Below are 23,521 nucleotides of genomic sequence, written 5' to 3' on the forward strand. Positions count from 1 at the left end.
ACAGGACCCCTGAGCTGGGGAGCCTGGTGTGGGGCTGAGACTCCTCTCTCTTCTTGGGGGCACCTCCACCACTGAGGTGTCCCTCCCACTGTTCAACCACTACCTGTGGTTTTGAGATCAGCCTATTTTGCATCTCTGCCCCCTACCAGTCTTGATGTGGCCTCTTCTTTATATCTTAGTTATAGGGGTTCTGTTCAGCTAGTCTTCAGGTGATTTTTGAGGTTCATTGTTCTATAACGTATTTGTAATTCTGGTGTCATCCTGGGAGGTAGTTGGCATAGCATTTCCCTCATCTGCCATCTTGGACCTTCTTTTCACTCTTCACATCTTGCATTGAAACCACATTTTCAAGTGCTCTGATTTTTCAGGATCACCTTCAACTTGCTTGACCCTCAGTTAAGACAGATTCATTTGAAATAGTGATACAGATTTTGGGGAAACAAAAGTCAAAATTTATTTAGTTACATTTTCCCTTGATTAAATTATCAAATGCACAGGACACAGCCTTAATTAGATTATTTTATATATCACAGTAGGCACAAGGCATAACAGGGCAGTGATTAATACAGTACAGACATACAGTTGTAAGGCAGCTGGTTTTCAAATGTAAAATCCCAGACTGTTAAGAGGTAGAAGGACCAATGGAGAACAAGTCATCCAGTGGTTTTCAAAATGTGCTTTTCTGTACTTTAGGCCCTAACTGAACTCTTCTTGGTGAACTGGCAGTTTTATTTGTGATGCAGGTTTGCACAAGGGTGGCCGATAGTGAATAAGAAAAAAAGTGCCACCATCTGTGGTTTAGGCAATACACATCAGAAGAAATACAGTATTGGAATTCCTTTCAAATCATGACAGTTCTTGAAGAGCAGGATTTGATTAGGTAGCAAAGAGGAATAGGGAACATCGGACAGTATGGAATAGCATGAGAAAAGCCACCTATGCAAAAGCAGTCTTAAGTGTGAGCAGAGGCCTGCTCCAGTGAAGGGACAAGTTGACTTGGGGAACTGTAAAGGTTGGAAGATCGGACACGGCCAAATTCTGAAGCAGGTTAACCTAGAGAAGCTCCATTAAATATCAGCCTTTTGGGTAACCAGTTAAACATGGATTCTTGAATTATAATGTTCATATGAATCATCTGGAAATCTTGTTAAAGCACAGATTCTGATTCAGTGGTTCCGGTGGGACCTAGAGTCTACATTTCTTAGAAGCCCCTAGGTAAGGTCTATTGCTGCTGGTCCATGAACACACTAAGTGGCTAAACTTAGGCCATTGTTGCACAGTCTGGTCAGGAATAAGGAATGTTCTTACATTAATAGGAACAATGGAAAGTGAGAAAAATTTGAAAGGACCAGAAAATGAAAATATCATTATTACTAAAATAAATCGTAGGTCTTTGTGTTCTTAAGTTATAATTTATTTCTTGTTCCTGGATTGAATTTGTGTTGCATGCTATGCAGTTGAAGCCATGTAGTCCAATAGTTGAATCCTATTTCTGCTATATCCAGTTTAGTGCTTCTCATTTTTATAATCTACTGATTGTGACTGATAATTGTATCATTATATTGCTATTGGGATTATTATATTGATTTCTGTGTCCACAAGGTACCCACCAAATAGCACTGTTATTGTTGTTATTATCATCTATTAATCCTACAAATCATGTAAAAAGAACTTCTAAGTATCCCCAAGGAGAGTGAGTAACTGCATTCCTCCTGATACCTTTATTTCCCATAGAAAGGAGTGTAGCCTCTGCTGATTGTTTTGGGGAAAACATTGGGTGATGATATCAAACAGGATTTCTCTGCAATTGGAAGAATCTAATTATTTCCATGTGTAGGTCTGATGAGATTAAAAAAAAAAAGTTATGTATCTGAACCACTTGTGAATGGTCAGGGGTATAATACCTAATTCCAATCAGTAAATACCTGGCTTAAAACTTCCAAGTGATGAAACTTTGAGTTAGTTACAAGGCCCCAATGCTTAGAAGGGACAAAAATATGTTATAACAATCATTTAAATGAGTAATTTAATTCATTTCTTCTTTCTTTGAAAACTGTATTCTTCTTCATGTACCTTCCTAATCCCACACTCACCTTCCTCATGCAGCACACACTCCCAGCCACACACACACACTGAAGATGCTTGTACACCCAACAAATGGAATCACAGAGCTGGAAGGAACCAAGCTGTTATTGCAACAACTTCATTTCATAAATGAGAAGACAAAGGCTTTTAGATTTAAAGTGCTCACCCAACTCACACAGAGGGTTACTAGTGTCCTCGTGTTTCCAAGGTAAGAAATCTAAGGAATGCTATAAAGAAAAGAAATTGCAACATCTTTTATGATTCCGCTTAGGAAAATCAAAAAATTATTTTTGGTCATGTGGTCAAGTATGAGGTATGGGGCAGTTAGGGTAAGAATGCTGACCGAGGCTACCTGTTTCACGTCCAGCTCTACCTCTTGGTGGCTATATAACCCAGGACAAGTTACTTAATCATTGGGCCTCAGTTCCCTCATCTTTAAAATGGGATTAATATTAATAACCCCAGTTTACCGGGTAGTTGCTCTAATTAAGTTGGTTGATAGGTATATAGAGCTTGGAGTCATCGCTGGCCCAGCGTGGTCTTTCTGAATCTGGATATATCTTTGTTTTAAGCAACCTGAACACACTTTTTCATTGAGGTCTGCCTATCATTCCAGTGATTCTTGATGACTTTGTTCCACTATATTGTTGGAATAACAAAGATCACCACTTGATAAATGTCCTTGGAGCATTTCTCAAATAACCAGAAAATCAAAATGCCCATAATGTAAATAATGGGCAAACTTCTATTGGGAAACAGTTGGCAGAGGCTAGATCTTCAAAAGGCAAATATTATATTTAAGGAAATCGTTTGAAGTGAAAATGTTTTTATATACTATCAACAAAAGCAATTTGTATAATCCTACTTGTCTGCTTCATTATATTCTTATTGTTAATCCTACATCAAAAGCTAGATCTGATCTAGATTTTTTTAAGTGTTTCCCAAGCCTGCTTGTCATTATCCCCAGCAAAATCTGTTTCAATATTCAAAACTCATGAAAACAGTGAAAAGAAAAATGTCAGCATAATCCACTCTAGCTAAAAGTGCTTTGAGGAGTTGGCGGCAAATTCTTGCTGAGAAAATTGATTAGGCACTGCACTCCTCTATTTTGTATTTTTAACCACCTGAAAAGTATCCTGCACTTGACTTTGGAACCCATCCTGTACTGGTTGAATTTCCACAGAGGAGGGAGACTTCCAACGCTGAGTTCATTTGCAGCTACCCCTCCCGCTCAGGGTATCAGCCATGTTGTGGTAGGTGGGGACGAAAGCAAGAAGTTGGGTTGATAACTAGGAAAGCTGGTGATCAAAGGGCTGCGTGATGATTCGCAAATACTTTCTTCTTCATAAGTTTCTACCATCTGGCATTCAGTACAGTAGAATGAACGCAGTTTTTAGAGCAAAAGTTGAAGAATTACGAAATAAAAAGTCCCTTCTCTTCCCTAAGATCAGTGCAAAATCCTCCCAAGGATTAAGTCTAATTTTCATGCGTAGGGTGCTCTTTGTTGCTTTGATTTCAGATAATTTTCTGATACTAGTTCTTAAATCAGATTCTTAAATGTTTTTCAATAAACGAGTTTGTAAAAATGCAAGTGAATACTTTTATAATGATTAGTCAACCCAAAGAGAGCAGCCACCCAGGACTAGGGATCTGTCTTGTAAGGAAATCTCCCTTTTCATTCAAGCAGGACCTAGCTTATGGGAATCTAGCAATTTAGGGAAAAATCTGGAAGCAGAAAATTCTGCTGTTTCTCTCAGAAGCCTAGAATCTAATACTTCTTCGGGACGAAGACCATTTTTAAATTTTCCTTCACAACTAAATTTTTTTCTGCTATGAAGGTAAATCTCCCAGCTCCATTCTCTATGGCTGCTGGAAAAGGGGCACTTCATTCATTCATTCAATTATTCATTCATTGTCTCTGAGTGAAACAAACACGGTGCCTACCCCACAATGTTTCAAACCAAATAGGAAAATGGATAATAACCACAAATACACAAAAATATTATTTAATTACAAGTGTAATAAAAGCTATGAAAATGAAGTAGAGTATAATACGAGAATTTTAAAACAGTGTAATTTCATTTAGGAGACATGGCAAGGAGGGGCATTGAAAGAAGTGTTTACCCCTGCATTCCTGCTCCTACCTTGTTACTTACAAAACTTTTTATAATTAATCTCCCTACTTTTCAGAAATGCTATAGACATACTTCTTATGAATATGTATTGCCAATGTGCAGATTATAAAACAGGAAGCTTATTTGACAAATATCCACCACTCATTCAACAAATATTTTGGCTACCTCCTATTTGCCAGGAATTATTCTAGGTGATGAGGATGAAACAATCACCCAAACAGGCAAAACTCCTTACCCTCTTGGAGTTTACATTCAGGGAGGAGAGACATAAAATGAACAAGATAACGAAATAGCATACAAAGTATGTTAGAAGGTGAAACATACCAAGGAGAGGAATAAAGCAGGAAAGGAAAATAGGAAGTGAGTGTTGGGGAGTGGAAGTCTGTTGCAACTTTAGGTGAGATGTCTAGGGAATACCTCATGGAGTCGGTGATATTAAAACAAAAATCTAAATATTGGAGGGGGAACCGTTTTGTATCTGGGATTTGGACATGACATGAGGCAGGGAATTTGGTAGAGGTCAGCTTGGGAAAGGCCTGCTGGGCATGTTCAGGTGTTTATATCCACTGAGAAAGACCTAGTCAGAGTTCTATCATAAAAAGACAGTGTGGCTATTGTGCAGGGAGTGCATAGGAAGGTGACAGAAGGAACTTGAGAGAGATCGCTAGAGAGAGCTTTAGAAATATTATAGGCAAAATAAGGTAGTAACTTGGGCCAGCAGTGGAGATGAACAGACAAGAATGAGTTTGAGAGGTTTTAGAGGGAGAATCCATGCGATGTGATATAGGGGATTATGGGCAAAGCACACCTGCATCTGGAGTTTGGACCTGCCTAGTGGCAGGATGGCTTTGCCTGGCCTTAGTCTTTTTCCGTATGGTATGGTGCTTAGAGCTTGCCAATGTCTATGTTATTACACTTTAGCTAGAAGATACTGTAAGTGGTTTTCAGCCAGGTACATGCTCCACAGGGAGATGTCGGCAAGTCTGGCCTGGTTGTGATGAAAAGGAGTATAAATATGCCTTCAGAAATCGTAAACGCAGAGTCTCTGTAAGGGCTGGAGTCTCACACCAGTTGTAAGATGTCCACAGCATGCAAGGCAGTGACAATCTAGAATCTCTGGCTCAGCTGGATGAGGCAGGAAGCACAAATGTGTATGTAGAGAAGGCTGCCAATGGTTTACTGCAATTAAAATAACTCAACTTTCCCCTGCTCCAACTGGAACCATTAATGTACAGGTTTCTTCCTGCAGTTTTATGCGTAAAGACATGCTTGTAAGGCTCACAATAACTAAAAGCAAGATTTAAGATGCTTGGTTTGGAAAAAAACTTTTCACTACTAGGAATCCAAAGAACTAATAGAGTCCCTATGTCCTGGGATTAAATAATGTAAGAAAGGCCATTTCTATTGGATTAGTGGCAGTGCGAATGAAGCTATAGCTTTTCCTACTGAGCTCAGCTGGCATGAGTCTTGCTCAGTCCCCAGCAGAAATGGCACGCGAGATCCCGAGCACCCAACAGGATGCCCATGGGTCCCTTGGTGCCCACCTGAGATAATTTAGCAAAATACGCTGAAGTCAATTGTCTGATTCAACAGGACTAAATTGGAAGAACTGACCATCTCTCTGCTGGGTCTGAGCACCTTTGCAGGTAGTCTTGATGAAACAGCTGAAATTGAAGGCAAAGAGTATTCATTATGTAATGAGCACCACTTAAAATTCACTCCCCTAAAATCAAGGGACTAGAATGAATAAATTGTGATGTATTTAAAATATGGAATTTAAGACTGCCATTAAAAATAAGTAAAAAATAAAAAAAATAGTGACGGGGGAAAATATCAGGTTAACATCTATAGTATTGGCTCATTTTAAATAAAATCAGAGAGAGAGAGAGAGAGAGAGAGAGAGAGAGAGAGAGAGAAGCAGAGAGAAAGAGAGAACTCTGAAAGAGACTGAGACAGAGTAGAGAAACAAAGGAAGAGAAATGACTAGAAAAATATATACTTATGTAGTTATTCCTAATTTGAAGAATTTAGGTAAATTTTTTGATAATTTAATAATCTAGTAAGGTTACTAAAATCTATATTTTCTGAAGTTTCTACATTGAACTTCTATTACCTTGTAATAAGAAATAAGTGCATAAAGTTGGACCATTATAAAAGATAATTACAAAAGTAAGAAAAGAAATATATGTCTCAACCTATTCAATATTCAAACCCCAAGCACCAACTCTCCTAACTCACTCTTTTGTTAATAAAACGTTGACATGGTCCATCATGACTGTCTTCTTTTCTATGGTCCACCACTGAGAAGCATAACACCTCTCCCTCAGAAGAGGAACCTATGGCTCCCTCAGGGTTAGTCTTCTGAGCACTCACCCCAAAAGATATTTTTCATCTAAAATCATGAGGGAAGTTTCCTGAGATCAAAAACTCTGAAGAGCAGAGGAGAATATCACAGGTGGTAAATCTCCAAAAAGTAGGAGTCAACACAGACACAGTCCAGCTTTGCACAAATGAGTTGAATTCCATGCCCTCCATAGAAACACACTACCAATGGAGATCGTGGTCCCTACACTGAAAGATCCAAGGGAGGCAGGCCAGATTCAACATCTGGAAGGACGGACTGGCAAGATCTCACTTAACCCTGAAATGGATTTGCATCCAGATTATAACTCGGGAGAAAATACAATCAGAGAGGGGATAATAAAAAAAATGGTCTACTCAGATGTCTCATTTTAAAGATGAGAAAACGTGAAGTTAGTGAGGTTAGGTCACTTTCCTATGGTCCCATTACTGCTATTGGTAACAGCAGCAAACTCACAAAGTCTTACATATTGTTGATTTTTAAATCAACTGAACTCTATGTAAGGAACTATATATATATATATGGAGTCCCGACAGCCAACATTCTTATAGAGAGAGCATTCAAGGCAATAAAAGCTTCCAAAGTTAATAAACGAGTGGAATATAAGGAGCAGATGTTTAAATGTAGTTTAAAATGAAAGAAAAGATTAGGATGGGTCAGGGAATTACCATCTGGCTGTTCAACATGGTGGGGAATTTTTCACTTCTCCTTGGAAGATCTGTGGCCATATCAGAATACACAATACACACTGATTACCTAAAATTCTATGTGTGTGTAAGGTACTATTTGAGAGGCATAACCCAACATTTCTCAAGGTTTCTTTTTCTGATCACTTAATTGATAATCACTGCATATAGGTAAGAACATTATTGATTCCTAGAACCCATCAAAGACCTACTGAATTAGAATCCATAGGAGTTATTTTGAATGTCTGGAATTTTCAATTGGGTGATTTTCATGAGCATGGAGCTTGAGAACCACTGACGTAATCCACAAATAATGTTCAATTCTTCTCATTTTATTCATTTATATTCAAAATTGGTGGATCAGGTTTTCTGAAGATTAAATGATTTAAATTCTTGCATTTCGACTCATCACTTCATCACCATATTTATTACTGGACAGGGGCTATCACTGAATGGATGTCATAGGCATGTTATACCACCAGTTCCCAGCCAGAGCCTTCCCTAGAGCTCTCATCATATTGCCATAGCTGTTATCTGATTTAGAGTTCTCTGTTAACTTTCAATCTTGTCCCCATTTATAGGCAAGTATGAAGTCCACTGCAACATCTCCACTCCCTTCTTTCCATTATCATTGTCACTAGTCTAATTCAAATCCTCAATCTTCCCCTCTAAACAATGAATAGCATTGTCACAATGGTACCTGTCTACCTGTCTACATATCTTTTCCAATAATGACATTTGCCAGATTAGTCTTCCCAAAGGCCTACTCCAGTCATGTTTCTCCATTTCTCATAAGCGTTGGATAGCTCATTCCAACAAGTGCTCTTAACCAACTAAATTAAGACTAAAACTACTGACCTGGTGTCCAGGCCCTTTTCTGTCTCATGCCAACCTAAATTTGCAGCCTTGATTTTCTTGTTTTCCCTCTTGTAGTCTCACTGAATTCACCCTTGCCTGCTTATGTGCCTTTGCTTATACTATTAGAATAACAAGAACTTATCTCCTTATTTCTACCAGTCAAAATGTTAGCCATCATTTTTGATCTCCTTCAAAAGACTCCTTCATCTGTGAGGCCTTTATTATTTCCTCTTATTTCATCTTCTCTTGCAATCCTCTGTACAGCCTCTGCTTTTTGTACCTCTCTTAGGAGATTTTCACATTTATTCTCATAAACATTATTTCTGTAATTGTCCCATCATTTGTAATAACTGAATTGCATGTCCGCTACATAAATTTCTCTAAATAAATCTTTTTTTTTTTTAATAGTGTTTCTAGGTTCTCCTTTGCCAGCATATCTGGGAATTTCTGAAACATGTGATGAGTTTATCTTGCTCCGATAATGTAAGAGGTTTTATGGACATAAACAGTATATAACACACCCATCAAACATTAGGGCACACTGCGCAAAGTGGACCAGTCTTTGAAATGTATTCATCACACTTATTTATAAAACCGTGAAATACCTGTAGCCTTGAAATTCAAGCAACAGCATTCTTTGGGACTCCACTGCAAAACTGGCTTTGGTTCTCTCTGAAGTCTGGAGAGGACACACATCCAGGTGTGTTGCTCACTCATTGCTGGAAGTAGCCTCAAGAGTCAGCATCCAGAAGGGCAGAGAACCTTGTTAGATCCAACCTAGAGAGGAGAGGAGCTTGTCTATGATGTCTGGCATGGCCACAGTCTGGAAACCTGGCTGGCTTTTGACTTCAAACCTGACATCAGTGAAGCCTTGTGTGTTTTCTTCGTTATTCCTTCCTTTTTTTTCAATCTTTTTTTTTTTTTCCAATGCCATTGACAAAGCCCATTTATTTTCTCCCTAGTGAGCCATGTTCAGAGATCCTGAAAGTTTTTCTACTACCCCACTACCAGTCTGATTTTTGAGGACTTATCCCTACTGTCCATCACTCAGTGGAAGACCCTCAGCACTTCCTTCTAGATTGTCAGATTTATGGAGACAGGGACCATCTTTTACTGAAGCTCATATCCAGTCCAGTGCAGAGCAGAGTGTGGACATATATTTGTTGTCAATATATATAAAAGAAAATCCTAAACAAAATCTCTAAGGGTGAATGTTGACGTGAAGATAAAATGGAATAATATGTGTAAAGTGCTGCGCCCAAGAGAGGCCAACAAGTACATGATAAATGCTATCTAAAACCAGACAGTGTTGCTCCTCACCTACCCCTCAGAGCAAGCACACTGACCCAAGCACGTGGTTCTCTTTCTGGGGGCTTAAATGACAGCTAGCCCTTTGATGCCTTTGCTTTGTTGGACATTCTAGGGATCTCAAATGACTTTAGAGTTACACACTCGCTGGCAGATTTTTGGCCTGTGGAATGGCAAGACAGTTTTGTAGGTGAACATAGTAATTAAGACACAGCTATGAACGGCAAGTTGATGTTACATACAACTTTTGCTCTGCTGGACATGCAGTGGCTGGGTAGACAGAGCTGAATGCCATTAGATAATACTTTAAAAAGAAGTTACCTAAGGAAGCCAAATAGTTTCTATTCACTATTGTCAGATATGTTGTTGGATAAATCTTTTAAGAAATGCTTACTCCTTTCCAAGAAGTAAGTGCTAATGTCAAGTATACTGGTTCTTTGTTATGTAGTTTTGATTTTAACTAATTCTGAGGGAATGTTATTTGCCCTTAAAGACTTTTGCTTCTACATAAGCTTAGAAAATTAGGTAGCTGCTGCCAGAAGAATTTTGAACATCAATGCCCCAAAATTTTCATGGGTAAGTATTCAGAATTCATGATTTGAATACTTATTTCTTAATCAAAACATGTAGACAACATATGCATTTCTTTAATGACTTTACAAATAGAATATTAATAACAAAATTCTTACTTAAAAAATAGAATGATATCAAAGCACACTACAATATCGTGGGTCCAATTACTTTCAGGGAATGTAACACTCACATCTCAAAGAAACACAAGAGTTAGAACTGACTCTGGGTGGTGAGCACACAATGTGATATATAGATGAAGTATTACAGAATTGTAATACTTGAAACCTATGTAATTTTACTAACCATTATTAACCCAATAAATTTTAACTAAAAAAAAGAGAAATACAAAAGAAAAACCCCAAATTTATTGGTGGTGTATTTAGCTTTATAACATAACATAATTTTCAACACATTTTTGTAGATGATCTGCATTAGCTACAAATTACAGATTCAGTTGGTTCAGTCTCCCTTTGTTGCAATGACATCATCCTCATCTGACCTAAAACAAAAGGGATAGCATAACCTGGTGGAAAAGACCATGACCTCTGGACCTGATATGCTGCCATTCCATTCCCAGTCTTGACCTTACTATTCATAGGAGCCCCTCAAGTTACACAATGTCTCGATACTTCCTTTTCATCAACCATAAAATAAGGAGCATGAGGATGATAATACCTAACCCATAAGGTTCTTATATGAGAAATGTTAAGTTGGAACAATTATTAAATTATATGAGGGACACTTAACCATTGAAGGTTTCTAGAGAAACCTCCCTTTGGAGACATTATGGGAAGCAAATCTTGAAGGAGAAATAAATAGTTGAGGGAGAGGGTGATCCAAGTACCAAAGCAGCAGTACTTGGGAAACAGCTAGAAAAAAAGGATGTGAGCTGATGAGTACTGAGACCATGTGTGGAAGAAGATGGCCCAGCAAGGTCTTAAAGACTCTTATCAGTGGTATGATGGACTTTTAATAGTTTCTGAAGACAATGAAGTCATTGTAGTGCTCAGAGCAGAGTGAGTACACACTGCCACGGCACCAGGTCTCATTTATAATTCATGACCGTGAACCTCACGGGAAGCCTAACTCTCCCTGACTATCAGACCCTGTTCCTGAGTACACGTACTCTCCCACCTACTGGAGTACTATTTTGTCTTTTCTCCTCCCTGTAAACATCCAGCTCCTTCTCCATGCTCATTCTTCACTGACAACTTTGCTTTCTAATTTACCAGGGAAATAGAAGCAATGAGGAGAGAACTTCTGTCTACCTGTAAGTTCCTCTGCATCTGCTCATCTACATCTACACAATCTGTACCCTTATTCTTCCTTCCCCTTCTGTTTCCTTGGATGGACTGTCCATGCTCCTTGCTTAGACTATCTTCTACCTTTGTGCACTAGCTACTGTCCTCTGTCACTCACTCAAAGACATTTCTCCGGTCTTTTCTTCTGTCTCTCTGCATCACCAATCATTTCCTCTCAGACTATTCCAGACATAAAACTGGCTGTTGTTTCTCTACACCTTAAAGAAAATGCTCTCTTGACCCCACTTCATACTCCATGTGCTACCATTTTTCTCTCCTTTCTTTCAAAAAAAAAAAAAAAAAAAACAACCCTTGAAAGAGTTGTCTCTTGTTCTCTCCAATTTCTATCCTCCAATTCTTTTTAAAATCCAGTCCAGTTGGACTGTTACCCCAACCACTCCTTTGAAACTTCTTTTATCAAGGTGACCAACGATTTCCACTTTGTTAAATCCAATCAATGGTCTTCTCTCATTCTCATCTTAGGTGACCTATAATCAGAATTTGACTCAGTTGATGACTCTCCTTCTTGAAACATTAGCTTTGCTTGGCTTCCAGAATGCACTCTGACTAGTTTTCCTCATTCTTCTCCAGTCCCTTCTTCCCCATCTCCTTTGTAGATTCTTATCTTCTGACATCTTCATGTTTTGAATACTCAGACCTTTGCTCTTCTCTTTGTGTCATTGTACTCATGATTATCTCACTTTTGTGCCAATTACTCCAAAACTTGTATCTTCAGCCCAGACGTCTCCTCTGAATTCTAGATACAGATGAGCACATATACACAACAATCCACTTGATATCTTTTTAGTTATTCAATGACATTTCAAATACTCACCATGCCCCAACGTGAACTCATGATCTAATCTCAAACCTGATCCTTCCTTAGACCTCTCCATCTTAATAGAAGACAGCCCCATTTTTCAGTTACTTAGGCCAAAATGTTTAATCATCTTTAATACCTGTCTTCTTTCATGTCCTACATCAAAAACATCAGCAGATCCCTTTGATTCTCATTTTAAAAGAATTCTCAGAATCCAACCTCTTGGTACCCTGTCTTTCCTCTCACTCCTTTCCCGTTCCTAGCTTTACCTTTTTGTTAAGTGCTTACAACCGTCTCACAGAGCATATAACATACTCGTTTTATGTACTGACTTTCTCCCCAAATAGTCCTAATTTGTTTGGGTCTCTCCTCATAATCAGAGGTGTTCTTTGCTTCTTTTATTACACTTCATTGCTCAAGTGGCCCGTCTCCACTGAGAACCACCTTGTGCAGTGTAGATGTTCACTAGATGTTTGGCGAATGTCTGTGCAGTGAATGTGTGCTTTCCATTTTCTTCCTCATGCCCTTCCCAGGGATGCCCAGCATTGCGCTGACCTTTGCATGTGGCTTCAATGCACAAGTCAGTGAATTTAGGAAAAAGTCCATTTTTCTTAACATTCTTTCTCTGATTTATAGCGCATAATTTGGTATGCATTATTTTATGAGTCAAGTTTAGATGACTTTTCTCTAAATTCATTTCTTTCCATTTGCCCACGATGGAGCATATCTAGTCTTCTCCTTACCACCCATGTCGCTTTATGGTATGGCCATTACTGGCTTGGCAGAATTTGCAAGCTTAATGTCATTTTCAGATCTTACACTAAAAGATAACAATTTCAGCTCCAGAGAACGTTATCATTTACATTGTTGTATTTAGAATATTTCCTGTATTTCCTTACCATTTCTTTTTTCCAAATAAAAGAGTTCCCTGTACATAATAAAACATGTCTCTCTATATTTACTCAAGTTTCAAATATACCAGGGTGCCATAAAATGTATACACATTTTAAGAGATGTTATCTTTGCACAAGCAGTAGTTCACTGTAATCAGAAGTGTCTGCACGCTGATGGTAACCATTTTGAGGATCTTTTGTAATTGCAGAAGTCAAACGTGACTTGTATTCATATTTTGTTATTTGTATGTATTGAGTATTACAATTAATGCAGTTATTTTCTTTCTTAAAATGTGTATACAGTTTTTGGCACCCTCTGTATATCTTAAGTTTTGGTGTTGGTGTTCTATATGCTTTGTTACTATTATAAATAAGACTGTTTCCTCCCTACTACATTGTCCATTGGTAAAGGAGTTGGAGAGAAATATGTAGACTGGCCAGCAGCCTCTGAGAAGGCAACCATTAGAAGAACCATTGAGTCAGTAGAGTGGCTTTTGTTGTAGTCAGTGAACAAAGTGGCTGTTGTGGTAAGAACTAGCTACTTTTCAATATGGACAGATATAGCTTCACAAAAAAACCCGGGAGTGGAGGTAGCCTGAGGCTATTTCTTTTCCTCAAAAAAACCCAGACAAAATAACTGGCCATCTTATTACCTATCTCACTTATGCTACTGTTTTTTGTGTTTTCTTTTCCACATTAATCTATTAGATTTTCTATGTAAACAACCATTCTACTGAGAGTAATGATACATTTTTCTTCTCATTTCGAATACTTATCATTTTATTTGAGTTTGTTGTCAAATCAAAGTGTAGTGAATAAACATCTTTTCTCCCCTAACTTTAATGGTAACATCTTACTATTTTATCACTTATTTTTAACTTGGTATGGGTTTGAGATATATATTCTTTAGTATGCTACAGATGTAGTCTTATATTCCTGACAATTTATAAAAAAAAAAATTAAATAAATTAAACCAAGAGCCTTTTCAGTATCAATTAAGATAAACATAGGACTTTTTCTATTGACTGAGTAATATGATTAATCAAATTAATCAAATTCTCATTATTAAATTCCCTGGCCTTCTTCGATAAATCTTACCTGATTTGGGGTATTGCTCTTTAATAAATTGCTAGATTTGGATTTTTTTTAAAAATAAACTTAATATCTGTGTCCATAAGTGAAATTACCTTCAGTTTTCATTTTTTGTGCATGTTACATTTTTCAAGCATTTGTATCATGTCTCTGCTAGTATAAAAAATGTGCTGTGATGTAGCTTTTTTCTCAAATTTTGTGCTCTTATACAATTAATAAAGCATCAGAATAATTTTTCCCTTAAACATTTAAAAGAACTTACCTATGGCTCTACCTAACATGGGTAAACAAAGTACTTTTTGATAGCGGAAGGGAAAATTGAGTAGTTAAGAAAATGTAAAACTTGTGTTTATGTGACCGATCTCGTAGGATTTCTACTTCTTCTCGCATGATATTTGTGTTTATACATTGTGATTTTTAACCTCACTAATAAGCAATGAATTGAAAATTACAGCAAAAGCCATATCTACAAAATTAGCAAAATTTTCACCTGATGATGCCTTTTGTCAATAAAAATTGTATGAAAGGGATACTGACATCAGTGCTGTGGGTGTTAATTTTTACAAATTTTCTGAAAATCTTTCTTTTGCAATTTCATAAAAAAAAAACTTAAAACGATCATATTCTATGACCAAATCATTATGTTTTTAGAATATATACCAAGGAAATTATTCACAAACAGCAAAGATCAAGGATGATTATTTCATCACAGTGTCAGAAGGACAAGCTGGACAATGAGGTTCTAAGGAAAGAGGATTTGCAAAGGGGGTCCAGTGACCACAAGCACAGATATTTATCAGGCTTTTTAAGGTCACAAAGAAGGACCCTATGTGAGGAGTGGAGAGAAACTAGAAAGACCAGAATCTAACTAAACAGGGGGATTTTCAGTAGTGAAACCAAGAACATCCTGGGCAGGTAGGACGGTTGGTCATCTACCCAAGACTCAAGCAGGAACATTGGGGCCAAACAGACCATGAGACATGATTGAGGAACTTGAATATTTTTCTGTATCTACTGACTGAGATAATCTGCTCATCCTCTCCCCAGACAATTTCCACTGACGATATATTAATATCAACATATGGCTATACATTCACACACATATACATACATACATATATACATACATACATGCATGCATATATATGTATTACATTCCAGGGCAGCGGGGTGTAATAAGAGCTTGGACTTTAGATTCAGACTATTTGGGTTTATAGTTCAGCTGTGCCACTTCTGTCACTGTTACCCTGGCAAGTTAATTAACCTCTCTGTTCTTTCATCTCCTCATCTGGAAATTGGAGAAAATAATTTTAGCCCTTAGAGTTGTTGTGAGATTTAAGTGAGATAACTGATATAAAGTACATTTAGAATTGTGCCTGACATATAAACACTGAACAAATTTCAGCTATCATTATCATTACTCTTGATTCCTTTTTTGTGCTCTCCCATTACCCTGACCTCTGCTTCTAATGTCTGGCCTCTGCTTCTCCCTGTGTGTCTCTCAGCTTCTGCCCCCATTGTCTACAGGTCAAATTCCTACCCAGTTAATCATCACCATCTTTGTTCTGCGAGCTTTGGCGCCCGACCACCTCTTAAAGTAACTGCTTAGTCCATAGATTGGGCACACTTTTTGCCCAATGTTAGTAATAACTGCTAAAACTTATAAAGCATGCTAGCAAGAGAAGCAGGGTCAGGCAGTAGGAACTGGATGATCTCAAATTTTGTACAATGAACCTGTATGTCATTACATTTGTAATTAATGGAAAGGTTACTTTTAAAATAGTTTATTTTAAATATAGTGAGAGTAGACCATGACCCTGCCTATTATGAAAGCTCTGGGTTCCAGAGCTTCACAAGTAATGTCCTCTGTCCCTAGGAAAGACCAGTATTTCCAGATAGCAGAAGTGAGAACAGCCTCCTGGGGTTGAAATGCTGCTGGGTACCTAGCTGGGGCCCACGAGAGCTGCTCTGAAACTCTTGCACTCTCTTCCATTATGACCCCCAACAGCCAGCATTGGCGCCAACTATGTGTCTTTTGACCTCAAGAGGTAGTTGGTTTCCCAAATAGAGGAGCTGTATTTGATTCTTCTTCATATTCAGAGTGCTCAGAACAGCGCCTAACACACTGAAGGCACGTGACAGTGACACATGCTTAGTATACAGCTAAATGTTAAGGTCTGGAGAGACGTTTGTCAAGGTAAGCTTTCTAATCTTAAACTTATTCCTCCATTCATTGTTATTCATTCCAGTGTTACTGCTTGGTGCCCACTCCTGGATACAAAAGAATTCTGCACTTGTTCTCAAGGAGTCTACTATATATATGCTTGGAAATCTAATTCAAATGGGAGAAGAGGGAAGACCAAAACCCAACTAACTGTCTCGTTATCCAGCTGGTCCTCAACACTCATGTCTAACTGTTGTAGGCTGTAGACTTGATAGCAAATCTAAAATGCTGAGACCTTGAACTAAATAAATAAATAAATAAACAAATAAATAAATAAAATAAAATAAAATAAAATGAGTTTTCTAGACTTTGTTAACTGAAACCAAAAGAAAATTAACCACTGTGATTCAGAGCCTGCTGGTGAAAGGAGATGGGACAATTGTAGGACCCGCAGTGTAGGAAATGGAGTCTCCATTAGAGTTTCAGCTTAGAGATAACCCAGTTCCCATCAGAACCCAGCAGGGGTTTACTGGTGCTATAATGTGATTGGCTAAGGCAAAGTTTTAGTGCCACCATTTAATTAAAGCAGAATCTACTTAATAAATTAGGGTGATTGACACTTTCTATCCTAACTGCTTGTCCATCGAAACAACTGTGTTCAGAGCAACAAACGATTAATAAAAAGAAAAAAAAAAGTGTCACTGTCCTTATCAAGACTTTCACACAAATATTTACACTGCATTGTACATTTTTTACTTCCATTATTCTAAGTGTTTTTATAGTTTTTCTGACATATGCCAAACCAGGATTTTGCATTTTGCAAATAGGCAAATAGCAAATGGAATAAGAGATTCATGCAGATACTCTCCCAGATTTGCAAATGCAGAACACCCTGTCATGCAGGTTCCAGAAGTCATCATTGCATTTAGAAGTCCTGCCCTGGTGCGGCATTCATGGATTTGCGGAACCTCTGCACACTAATTCTGACTTTTACAACTCTGTAATCAGCCTTATTCATAAGAACTGGCTTATAGAAAGCTCATTTCTTCTCTGGAAGGAGAAACATTGATTAATGATGACTCCAAGGGTGCCTTCTGCCCTGTAGAAAACCAGCAAACGGGTGGCACTCTAGCCATTGGCTGGGGTTTCTGCCACAGTCCCAAATTCCTCCTCTTGCTTTCTGAGAACTCTGCCCTGTTTTAATATGCAAACGACAATGTCTCCTTTGGGTCAGTACCTATTGTCCCTACCTCCCTCTCTCCTTCTCTCCATGGAATCTCCCAGTAACCTATCTGAAGTGGCAAACTTTCAGGAATGCCCCCTTTAGGAATCTTACAAAACATATAAGATTGCATCATTCCTTTCTTCTTAGGAATAAATGAAAGCTCTTTATAGAACTGGAAACATTTCCTTTCAAACAAAAGCAATCAAGTTCAACCTAGGGCTGGACCAGAGAGATACATTCCTCATCCTCCTGAGACCAAAATGGTGAAAGGCATGAGTGTCTCCTCTTCGAAGAGGTCCAAGAACCTTGCTCTGAGGGACACTCCCCCAGAATGTTTGCACATAACCAGGCAGACAGTAGCACCAGCTCCTGTGTCGTTCTGCTTAATCTGGGACATCTGGCCACCCCATGTGGGAGCCATATTCTGTGTGCCCTCCAGTGTGAGCGGGAGGGCATGTCCTGTGTGTGGGAGATCTGGCTGCCATGGAAATAAAGCCAATGAGAAGTGACTACAGTGATAAATCTCATTCATGTGCTGTGTTTGCTTTAGAAAGTAATTACAGGTAAACAGTCTTCAGTCTATATAAAATTATCAAGATAGGCAAGCATTCAACCTAAACTTTTAGCTGTTTCTTTCTTGCTTTATTATTCCTATTTAATCTAGCAGTTGTTAAGCCAGCAATTCTGGACAACCGGTTGTACTGACATACAATTACCGCAGCAATATTTTGGAGAGGCGGAACAAGTTTCCTTGAAGCCCTGGAGGAAATGGTGGGCTCTGGGAATCTTCACTCAGTGGCAACGTGGGGGTTGTCACCCTATTGTCTCAAGTGGTAGTTTTCAAAGATGGCTGACCTGGGAGAGAGAAGACCTGGATTCCCGTTCTTCTCCACGTGGACTGTCTCTGAAATTTTAAGTAAGCTACCTAACTTCTTGATTTCCTTAACCATAAAATAAAATCACATAATTTTAGAAACTAGAAAGGACCTTATCGGGATGGGAGTGAAGGTAACCTAGCTCAGTTTCTGCTTCATTTCACAGGTGGAAAAACTAATACCTGCCTTATCTAACTCCCAAGTTGGCTGAGAAAGTCTGACCAAATTTAAACCCAAATTTCAGCATACTTTGAAAAGTCTGAGGAAGTACAAACTGTTACACAATGAAAGAAATAGTTATTATTACTCACAATTTGAAAGAGAAATTCCTTCAAGGTTCATCCAAGCGCACATAATTAAGTAATGTTATTTTTACTGTCGTTAAAAATACCCATGTTTAGCTAGACATGGATATTTTCATTGCCCCTAAATTTCCAAAAGTTTGACAAAGTTATGATTTCCTTTCCTCTCTGCCCAGTAAATCTGTTACATGGCTTCTCAAACCAACATGGAATTGCCTAAGCAGTGCTCTAACTGGGTACAGAGGAGTTCTTCCAAAGCTTTCAAACCACTTAAGTCAGAGAACAGCAATCACGTACTTAAGTGAAAGACAGTTGCATCTATTTCTCTTTTACGTTTATCTACAGTTTGGTCTTACAGACCTTGCGAAGCAAAACCGTCACCTCTCAACACAACTTTTTGCTTTGGGTTATAACTTAGCCTAGATTCCCCAAAAACTCAGACAAGCAGTTTGTTTGACAGTGTTTTATTTGAGAATGTGATCCCAGGGAGCAAGAGTGAGGCCTCGGAGAGTGCGATGGAAGGAGGAAAAACCAAGTCAGGCATGCATGAGCAAACTGGCCACCTCTAGAGACTGTAACTCAGTCTCAGGGGAACTTCTAAGGAGTCTTAGGAAATATGAATCCAAAGGCAAAAGGGAAGTTTATCCATTGAGTCTCTGAACTTTAGAGTTTTATAGTCATGAGCACAGAATAAGATCCTGGAAGGTGCCTATTGCTGGAGTGTCAGCAAAGCTCGGGAGCAAGAAGGACATGGACTTGTCAGGTTGCACCTGAACAGAGCTGGTTGGAGCCCACACAAAAACTGGCCACTGCAGCAGTGGCTGGATTGAGAAGTGGGGCTGAGAGGATTTAAAGCGCATACATGAGATATCTGATACAGATTAAATTCTAACCAAGCTATACACAGTCATTTACTCACTGAGAACTCGTCTTTGAAAGTCTCTGAATTACGCATTTACCAAACTTCCCTTAATGACTCAAACAACACAAAGTTTAGCACTGGGTACCTCTTTGCACAACCTGAGACATAGGAAAAGTGGGTATTTATTCAGGCTTGGTCAAAGGAGTGATTCAATGCAATGTTATTATACATGGGGAAGGTTTAAAGATCTTTCACAAGAAGTAGGTACATTGCACTTAGGTATTATCTCTGTGTTGCTGTCACAATGTGAGATTAAGCCGTCTTTCAACATCTTCATTTAATTTAGATTCGAAACATCTCCAAGTTTTAAGGCTGACCTAATAGGTGTAAAGTAGAAGTGACTGGACAATGACAATGATTTACTAGAGAAAGGTCCTAAGGCAATGATTCTCAATGTGTAGTCCTTGGACCAACAGCTTCAGTACCACATGAGAATGTGTTTAAAATGAAAATGCTCTCTCCCCCCACCCCAGACCTACTGAATCACAGAAACTTTAGGGTTGAAGTTCTGCTATCTGCATTTTAATAAGTCTTGCAGATAATTCTGATGCATGCTAATATTTGAGAACATAGTACCAGATGAATTGCTCCGGAGCACTGGACTACTTTGGGGGGGAAACATCATGGCAGTAACTCAGTGGTCAGGTATGCACCAGATTGGTGCATATTGTTCAAGCACCTACTAGGAGTTATGTAGTACCCCTTTAGTGTTTCGGGGATACAAGTAAGTGTGAACAAATCACAGAGCCCTTGATCCCACCGAGTTCACGGTCTAGTGGAAGAGACAGACAAGTAGATGGATAGTAGTAACACACTGCCAAGAAGAACATCTTGGGTAGCGAGTCAGGAATAGGAGTGACTTCTAAGTTAAGCTGTGAAAAATCAAAGATGCATTGGAGTGGTATAGAAGGACACTTCCAACAGGTAAGATAGGCAATTCAGAGTCCTAGGGGAAAGCCAAGCCAGAGAGTAAGGGCTTACAAGGAGTGAAGGTGTTCAGAATGCAGGTTACAGTAAAGGAATAGGGAGAGAAGAGGTTAGAAGAATACCAAGGAACAGGTTATAAATTTTTAACATGTAAAGAAGCTTGGATTTTACTCTGAGAGCCAGGAGGAGCCATTGAAGTATTAGGTTGGTGCAAAAGTAATTGCAGTTTTTACAATTATTTTTAACCTTTTAGACCACAATTACTTTTGCACCAATCTAATATTTCAGCAGGAACTACTTCTTGTCTGTCAGCCCCTCCTCCCACCCTGGACACAGCTCGCTATCAGCTATCTCATCCAACTCAGTGGCTTTAAAAAAAAAAAAAAAAAAAGTCAACCAAGTGCTGTTGTCCTCCAAATCTGTCTATTCAAACCTGCCTCTTCCCCAGATTTCCAAATTAGCATCTCCATTGGAATATCTTAAAGATATTTCAAACTTGACAAGAGTAGAGCACTTGCATTCTCTCCCTTTCCTCCCGAATTTTGTGTCTCATTCAATCTTTTCTCGGTTCAGTAAGTGGCAACACCATCTACCCAATTTTTAACCAAAATTCTAGGACATATTCACGAATCTTCCCTTCTCTCATCAGATAAATCCAAGCCATGAGAATATCCTGTCACCTCAGCAAATTTTTTTGGCTCTACCTCCAAAAATTATTTTGAAACTTTCCACTTCTTTGTAGTCCTTCTACTTCCTCATTGATGGAAAGATGGCTTCATGGCAGCTCAAAGGCCTTACTAGGGTCAATTCTCTCAGCATCTCTTAGTCTTTTCCCCTGAAGCCCATTCTGGGTTTGATTTGCTTGACTGGGTGTCATATTCATCCATGAACCAATGACTATGGCCACTGGGATAAACACTCATTTTGCTCAATCCTGGGTCACAAGCCCATCTTGGTGGCCAGAGGTAGAGACAGTTTCCTTCAAACTACACAGTGGCTAGGGGTGGAAGGGGCTGTGGAGAAAGTAGTGGGAGGATTGTGGAGGTAGATAGGGCCCTGAGGAAATGGGAAGTGTTACCAAATAAAAGGTAATGGATACTGGGCAAGCAGACAAGAGATTTCCACCAGAGTGGTGAACCAAGAAAACCACTGAATGACGAAAAGTAAAGGAGTTTCTTTTTGAAATGTACTTGAGTATCACTTTTTATTTAAGTATTGCCATTTCATTTCGAAGAGTTTAAATTTAAATCAAAATCATTTCACATGCCCCAGGCACTCATTCACCAACATTATGATGAGTGCCTGGCTGCTTTGACATTGGGCTAAATAGTGCAGTACCAGTGGTTGTGATTTCCAGCTTCTAGTATAATCCAAGTCACATGCAAAGTGTTTAAGTATCTAATCTAACACTGATCCAGTTGATACACTAGAGTAAATGATTTATTTTCTGTTCACTATATGACTCTACACAGCATACATACTACATACATAAGGACTAGACAGGGCATGTATAATGATAAGTTTTAGAGGCATTTTAAAGGGGTGTGTCCACGGCATGAGGGCAAAGCCAAAGATTTAAAAGTATAGTACATATAGAAATGGACAGAAACCGCAGAAGAAACAGAATTCCATTTTTTTTCCTCGTTAAAAACTTCAAAAGCCCTTAGGGAATGACAAGTATAACACTAGCATTGAGTAAGAATGTCAACAAGCCATGTATGCTGTCCTCTGAGCAGCCTGCTGTGTGACCACACATACTAAGGAAGGATCTGGCATACCTCCTTTCTTATAAGCAGAAAGAAAGAAAAAAGAAAAGTTCTTCACAAAAGGATTCCTTCTTTTCTCCATAATCCTCAACCTTGTCCCTAAATAAAAATGTTTGATTTTGAGATCTCTTTCTCTGCTTGTTGGCATTATGGGATTTGATCTCTGCCATTCTGACCTGGCACCTTCCCCATCTTGGTGTGCCAGCTGCAACTCATACACACACATGTTCTGCTTGTATGGTGAGACTTAAGTCAGGGGTGGGGGAACCTTACTTTGAGAAGTATCTGTAATTCTAAATAAAAAAAAAAGACAGGTTACTGTGTTCCCAGCATGAAATACTTTGGGGAGGAAATTGAAAGGATACAGTTACAGACTGAAGAGAGAATTAAAGGAAGATAATGGGTGTTCTCTTCCCTGCTGATCCTATCTGCAGAAATGTGTAGAAATTATAACTATATCCTTTGCTTAAATAATGAAAAAAGGCTATTTTAGGCAACGAAGAAGAAAAAAAGCTAATTTGTCACAGTAGAAAAAAAGAGCACTTAAAAGACTGAAGGTATAAACTAACCCCAAAGCAAACAAATTGATATCTCTTCAACAACAAAGCACTTAATACTGAAGCCCTTTGACAGCTTTATTGGATTTTCCTACAAAAATCACAATGGTTATGCTTGCAATTAGCTTTTGTAATTAACTTGGAGCACTCTACACTTTAGAAGTTGGCTTAGTAAGCACGTATCATGTTTTTGTTTTTGTTACCCCACTCTCTTTGCCCTCTCCCTTGTTTGAATTTCTGCTCTTCTCCTTCTCAGTCTTCTCCTGCTCCTTCTCCTTGTCCTTCCCCTTCTTTCTGCTTCCTCCTGCTTCTTCTTCTTCTTTTGAAGATTTAAAAAACACAATTTTATCATATCTCAGGGTCTCAGAATCCCACACTCTGTGCAAACTTCTATTCATAGCAAAGCTCACTAATGTGACATAAGCACCAGTACCAGGATGTTGTTGAGGATGCAAAAGAATTCCACTAGAGAAATCCTTAAATTTCTTTTGCTAATTTTCCAAGGCAAGATGCCTGGGGTCTTCTTTCACAAAAAGTGCAAGGGAAGTGGACTTGACCTTTGCAGACTGACTTAAATTTTAGGCTCTGTTTGTCAGCTGCTAGAGACCTCACCAAAGCAGTGAACTGAGAAACAAAAAGAGTGAAACTGCAAATGCTGCCTGAGAAGGAA

The sequence above is a fragment of the Rhinolophus ferrumequinum genome, chromosome 20 (assembly GCF_004115265.2).
Source record: "Rhinolophus ferrumequinum isolate MPI-CBG mRhiFer1 chromosome 20, mRhiFer1_v1.p, whole genome shotgun sequence".
Lineage (NCBI taxonomy): Eukaryota > Metazoa > Chordata > Mammalia > Chiroptera > Rhinolophidae > Rhinolophus > Rhinolophus ferrumequinum.